The sequence below is a fragment of the Scomber japonicus genome, chromosome 12, assembly GCF_027409825.1.
Source record: "Scomber japonicus isolate fScoJap1 chromosome 12, fScoJap1.pri, whole genome shotgun sequence".
In the NCBI taxonomy this organism is placed as follows: Eukaryota; Metazoa; Chordata; class Actinopteri; order Scombriformes; family Scombridae; genus Scomber; species Scomber japonicus.
The window spans coordinates 32034371-32041600 of record NC_070589.1 but is presented as its reverse complement, the minus strand read 5'-3'; positions in this window follow the sequence as shown (position 1 = coordinate 32041600).

Sequence of the window (7230 nt, the reverse complement as noted above, 5' to 3'; positions counted from 1 at the left end):
GGAGGAAGGAAGGCAGGAAGGAAGGAAAACAAGACAGGAAGGAAAGATGGAAGGAAGGAAAGACGGAAAAAATAAAGAAAGAAGGGGAAGAAGGACAGATGGATGGAAGAAATGGAGGAGGGAAGGAAGGAAGGAAGGAAGGAAGGAAAACAGACAGGAAGGAAAGTGGGCCGGATTGGATACCTCGGCGGGCCGGTTCTGGCCCACGGGCCGCATGTTTGACACCCCTGTTGTAGATGTTTCACTTCTTTAGCTTCAACTTTACAATTAAACTATACAACTTTTCTCCACTTCTAGAAAAACACTAAGGTAGAAGAAACAATCAGTGCTGGACATGAAACCCCCCCCCCCCCCCCAAAACTTCCAGGAAGGAAAGGAGGAAGGAAGGGAGCAAGGAAGAAAGAAGGGAAGGAGGAAATAATGGAGGAAGGAAGGAAAGGAGGGAGGGAGGAAAGAAGGGACGGAGGAAATAATGGAGGAAGGAAGGAAAGGAGGGAGGAGGAAGGAAGGAAGGAAGGAAGGAGGAAAGAATGGAGGAAGGCAGGAAAGGAGGGAGGAAGGAAGGAAGGAAGGAAAGGAAGGAAAGAAGGAAGGAAGGAAAGGAGGGAGGAAGGGATGGAAGGAAAGGAGGAAAGGAAAGGAAGGAGGGAAGGAAAGGAGGGAGGGAAGAAAGAAGGGACGGAGGAAATAATGGAGGAAGGAAGGAAAGGAGGGAGGGAAGAAAGAAGGGACGGAGGAAATAATGGAGGAAGGAAGGAAAGGAGGGAGGGAAGAAAGAAGGGACGGAGGAAATAATGGAGGAAGGAAGGAAAGGAGGAAGGAAGGAAGGAAGGAAGGAAGGAAGGAAGGAGGAAAGAATGGAGGAAGGAAGAAAAAGGAGGGAGGAAGGAAGGAAGGAAGGAAGGAAGGAAGGAAAGGGAGGAAAGAAGGAACAGTCAAAACAGACGGGGTCAATTTGACCCGTGAGGACGACAGGGTTAGAGTTAAAAAAGGAAATCAAGGTGTTTGGTGGCGTGGAACATTTTCATTTGTCTCTGCAGGATATTTGCGTTGTGCTGCGTTGTGTCGGAGTCGGAGTCTGAGCTAGGTGCAGGAAGAGGAAACTTTAGTATGATTCTAGAAACACACTAAAAAGGTAGAAAAACCAATCAGTGCTGGACATGAACACCCCCCCCCCCCCCCAAAAACTTCTAGGCTACCTCAAGAGCTCCCAGCTGACGTCAGGAATGCTACATGCTTTTCCACAGTGTACAGTTTCCAGCACACACACACACACACACTCACACACACACACACACACACACACACACACACACACACTCACACTCGTAGCTCCAGTGAATAATGGTCTGCTATGAATGCTTGATGCTTCTCCAGAGCTGCATTTTCCCTTCAGTCCATGAACACAGCGGGGCTGCCGCTTCCAACAAGTGCCAAAAGCCATTTTGTTCAGTTTCTTGTGCGACTGTAAAAGCTTTCCTTTCTTCTTCTTCTACTACTACTCCTTCTTCTTCTTTTATTCATTTTTTTTCTTCCTATTTTCTGATGAACAACAGTTGCAAAAAGCGGTTCAGTCAATTATCTGGTATCAGGACTCGGTACAGTGTGACGAGGTTGAATTAGACTTTCAGTGCTCAGAAGAAATAAATAAAATAATGTTAACCCTCCTGTTGTCCTCGAGTCAGGGAAGGAAGTTAGGAAGGGAGGAAGAAGGAAGGAAAGGAGGAAGGAAGGGAGGAAGGGAGGGAGGGAGGAAGGAAAGGAAGGAAGGGGAAAGGAAGGAAAGAAGAGAGGAAGGAAGGAAGGGAGACAGAAGGAAGGAAGGAAAGGAGAGAGGGATGAAAGAAGGGAGGGAAGAAAGGAAGGAAAGGAAGGAAGGGGGAAGGAAGGAAAGGAAGGGAAGGGGAAAGGAAGGAAAGGAGGGAGGAAGGAGGAAGGAAGGAGGAAAGAAAGGAAGGCAAGGAAGGAAGGTGGAAGGAAGGAGAGGAGGGAGGAAGAAAGGAGGGAGGAAGGGAAGGAAGGAAAGGATGGAGGGAGGAAAGAAGGGACGGAGGAAAGAATGGAGGAAGGAAGGAAGGGAAAGGAGGCAGGGAGGTAGGAGGGAAGAAAGGAAGGAAAGGAAGGGGGAAGGGAGGAAAGAAGAGAGGAAGGAAGGGAGGGAAGGAAGGAAAGGAGGAAGGAAGGAAAGGAGGGAGGAAGGAAAGAATGGAGGAAGGAAGGAAGGAAAGGAAGGAAAGGAGGCAGGGAGGGAAGGAAGGAAGGAAGGAAAGGAAGGAAAAAAGGAAGGGAGAAAAGAAGGAACAGTCAAAACAGACGGGGTCAATTTGACCCGTGAGGACGACAGAGTTAGAGTTAAAAAATAAAATCAAGGTGTTTGGTAGCGTGGAACGTTTTCATTTGTCTCTGCAGGATATTTGTGTTGAGCTGCAGGAAGAGGAGCACTAGATCAGGATCGTCTGAGAGCGCACACACACACACACACACACACACACACACACACACACACACACACACACACACACACACACACACACACACACACACACACACACACACACACACACACTCTGAGCTGCAACAGAAAAAGCAATTCTGTGCTTCAATTATGCATCACGGTGCATTAATAAAACATGTGAGGCGGGTTACTGCACACGCAGCGGAGGAGTGACAGCTTACACTCATTTACATGACTGCTGTTTTTTACTGTTAAATAATTAATTAAAGCTCCAAAGAGAAGGAACAGTATCAACGCTGTAATGAATTTATGGATATTAGATTATTAATGCAGGATGCAAACACAACAGCAGCAGCAAATAGTCTGGATCATAATCGCTGTCAGGAATATTTTTTGGCTTCGTTTCGTTTTTGACGGGTAAATAAGTTTGTAGTGAAAGAAGGGAGAAAGAAGGAAGGAGAGGAGGAAGGGAGGAAGGGAGGGAGGAAGGAGGGAAAGAAGGAAATGAGGGAAGGAAGGAAAGGAGGCAGGGAGGAAGGAGGGAAGAAAGGAAGGAAGGGGGAAGGAAAGAAAGAAAGGAGGGAGGGAGGAAGGGAAGGAAGGAAAGGAGAGAAGGAAGGAAAGGAGGCAGGGAGGAAGGAGGAAGGAAGGAAGGGAGGAAGGAGGGAAGAAAGGAAGGAAAGGAAGGAAATGAGGGAAGGAAGGAAAGGAGGGAGGGAGGAAGGAAGGAAGGGAGGAAGGGAGGAAGGAAGTAAAGGAGAGAAGGAAGGAAATGAGGAAGGAAGGAAAGGAGGCAGGGAGGAAGGAGGGAAGAAAGAAAGGAAAGAAGGGAAGGAAGGAAAGGAGAGAAGGAAGGAAATGAGGGAGGAAGGAAGGAAGGGAGGAAGGGATGCAAACACGGCACCAGCAAATAGTCTGGATCGTAATCGCTGTCAGGAATATTTTTTGGCTTCATTTCGATTTTGACGAGTAAATAAGTTTGTAGTGAAAGAAGGGAGAAAGAAGGAAGGAGAGGAGGAAGGGAGGAAGGGAGGGAGGAAGGAGGGAAAGAAGGAAATGAGGGAAGGAAGGAAAGGAGGCAGGGAGGAAGAGGGAAGGAAGGAAGGAAGGGAAGGAAGGAAAGGAGGGAGGAAGGACGGAAGGGAGGAAGGGAAGGAAGGAAGGAAGGGAAGAAGGGAAGGAAGGAAAAGAGAGAAGGAAGGAAATAAGGCAAGGAAGGAAAGGAGGCAGGGAGGAAGGAGGGAAGAAAGGAAGGAAAGGAAGGAAGGGAGGAAAGGAGAGAGGTACGGAAGGAAGGAAAGGAGGGAGGAAAGGAGGGAGGGAGGAAAGAATGGAGGAAGGAAGGAAAGGATGCAAACACAACAGCAGCAGCAAATAGTCTGGATCGTAATCGCTGTCAGGAATATTTTTTGGCTTCATTTCGTTTTTGACGAGTAAATAAGTTTGTAGTGAAGGAAGGGAGAAAGAAGGAAGGAGAGGAGGAAGGGAGGAAGGGAGGGAGGAAGGAGGGAAAGAAGGAAATGTGGGAAGGAAGGAAAGGAGGCAGGGAGGAAGAAGGGAAGAAAGGAATGAAAGGAAGGAAGGGGGAAGGAAAGAAAGAAAGGAGGGAGGAAGGAAGGGAGGGAGGAAGGGAAAGAAGGAAGGAGAGGAGGAAGGGAGGAAGGAGGGAAGAAAGGAAGGAAGGTGGAAGGAAGGTGGAAGGAAAGAAAGAAAGGAAGGAGGAAGGAAGGGAGGGAGGAAGGGAAGGAAGGATGGAAAGGAGGGAGGGAGGAAAGAAGGGAGGGAGAAAGGAAAAGAGGAAGGGAGGAAGCTAGGGGAGGAAAGAAAGAAAAGAAGGCTGTCTGTCTGTCTGTCTGTCTGTCTGTCTCTCTCTCTCTCTCTCTCTCTCTCTCTCTCTCTCTCTCCCTCTCCCTCTCTCTCTCTCTCTCTCTCTCTCCCTCCCTCTCTCCCTCCCTCTCCCTCCCTCCCTCTCTCCCTCCCTCTCCCTCCCTCCCTCTCTCCCTCTCTCCCTCCCTCCCTCCCTGACACACTGAACTGGATATTTTGAGGTCATGGTTTGATATTTAAACACGTCACCTTTTGACTCTGACATTTAATAGACTTTAATAATGTCTCCACTTAATCCAGACAACACTCTCTCACTTTGTATTGTGCTGTTTCACTTCATACTTTCCCTCCCAGAGACAAATATAGTACAACAGCCATATAGTTACTTATATATATATAACCCTATAATATTATTTATATATAATCATTTATTTCATCTGTATTTCTATTTTTTCATGTTTCATTACTACAGACTTGGCCATTTCATTAAGTTCATGTGTAATTAAATGTATTTATTGACTTATTAAAGTACCTTAAATTACACCGAGCAGACTAAATGAGCTAAATCTCTCTCTGTAGAAACTGAAAACTCTCTAAATTGACTATTTCTACTTGATAAACAACTGAAACTAACCGATGAATAACCAAAACTAAGCAAAAAACTAACTTCATACTTTTCCTCCCAAAGAGAAATATAGTACAACAGACATATAGTTACATATATATAGCCCTATAATATTATTTATATCATCATTTATTTCATCTGTATTTCTATTTTTTCATGTTTCGTCATTGCTACAGTTGTTCATGTCTAATTAAATGTATTTATTGACTTATTAAAGTACCTTAAATTACACCGAGCAGAAGAAATGAGCTAAATCTCTCTCTGTAGAAACTGAAAACTCTCTAAATTGACTATTTCTACTTGATAAACAACTGAAACTAGCTGCTGAATATCCAAAACTAAGCAAAACACTCATACTTTTCCTCCCAGAGACAAATATAGTACAACAGACATATGGTTACTTACATATAGGCCTGTAATACATTTATATAATCATTTATTTCACCTGTATTTCTATTTTTTTCATGTTTCATCATTACAGACGTTGTCATTTCATTAAGTTCATGTGTAATTAAATGTATTTATTGACTTATTAAAGTACCTTAAATTACACCGAGCAGAAGAAATGAGCTAAATCTCTCTCTGTAGAAACTGAAAACTCTCTAAATGGACTATTTCTACTTGATAAACAACTGAAACTAGCTGCTGAAGAACCAAAACTAAGCTTCTGGGAGCATGAGCAGCCTCTGTGGGTATTAAGTATGAAACACTATGAATATGAAATAAAACATATTGACGTACAAGCTGCAGTGTCATCACATAGTCACTAACAAGCCCCTGCAGTAATACAGTCTATACGTCCTCATCATAAAACCATGATATTCATTTAATCCAGGGGGGTCAAACATGAGGCCCGTGGGCCAGAACCGGCCCGTCTAGGGGATCAATCCGGCCCACTTTCCTTCCTGTGTTCTTTTCCTTCCTTCCTTCCATCGTTCCTTCCTACCTTCCCTTTTTCCTTTCTTCCTTCCTACCTTTCTTCATTCTGTCCTTCCTTCCTACCTTCCTTTTTTCCTTTCTTCCTTCCCTCTGTCCTTCCTCCTTACCTTCCTTTTTCCATTTCCTTGTTTGTTCCTTCCTTCCTTCCTTCCTTCCGTCCTTCCTTCCTTTCTTTCTTCTGTCCTTCTTTCCATCTGTCCTTCCTTCCTTCTGTCTGTCTTTCATTCCTTCCTTCCTTCTGTCTGTCTGTCTTTCATTCCTTCCTTCCTTCCTTCCTTCCTTCCTTCTGTCTGTCTTTCATTCCTTTCTTCCTTCCTTCCTTCCTTCCTTCCTTCTGTTTGTCTTTCATTCCTTCCTTCCTTCCTTCTGTCCGTCTTTCCTTCTTTCCTTCCTTCCTTCCTGTCTTCTGTCTGTCTTTCATTCCTTCCTTCCTTCCTTCCTTCCTTCCTTCCTTCCTTCCTTCCTTCCTTCCTCTCTTTAATCATCCGGCCCAAACAACCTCTGATTTAATCTCTCTCAGACAAAACGGGAATATTAATGTGATTCTGTGATCTTGGGAGTCAGCTGGAAACTAATGAAGGAACATAACAGTCCAATAAGGGCATGAGACATTTGATAGCCGCTATAATTAGACTCTATCATACCTTAGTGGACACAAAGGTCACTATGAACTCAGCAAAGCCAAAATATAAGCAGCTCCTCCAGCTCAGGTGCTCAGAGACCTGCTGGTTCCTCTCACGGCTCCTGGCTCCGTAACATCAGGTGTGTCTACAGGGAGCCGTGACCGTGTCATACTGGAAATCCTCCGTTTGACAGCTTTGTTTCTGTGTCAGGGGGGCTGGTAGTGGTAGTGGTGGTGGTGGAGGAGGGAGGAGGGAGGAGGAGGGGGAAGGGGGAGGGGTAAGCATGTAGAAATCTTTACCCACAGAACCCATTCATTTCAAACTCAAAGTGGAAGAGCTTTTTAAAAGAGAGGGATCGGTCACGTAGACATGAGTGATCCCAAGGCTTTGCTGCTTGAGTTTCAGTGGTGGTGCTGCTCTTTGTGTGTGTGTGTGTGTGTGTGTGTGTGTGTGTGTGTGTGTGCACTTCGGCTTGCAATGTGTGCACATGTATTAATGACTTTTAGGATGTGTGCTTGCATGTTGTATTGTTGAGTCTTGTGCAGATCTGTATGCATCTTAATGTTGAGTTGTGTGTGTGTGTGTGTGTGTGTGTGTGTGTGTGTGTGTGTGTTTTCTATAGGGCTTTGGCATTTAGGCTGTAAATGCTGTGGTGTGTGGTTTAACTTCCTGCTATATATATATAGATATATTGTCCTCTAGACAAATATACATTAAATAAACAAAGTCACCACAGCAGCAGACAGCAGAGAGCTCTACAT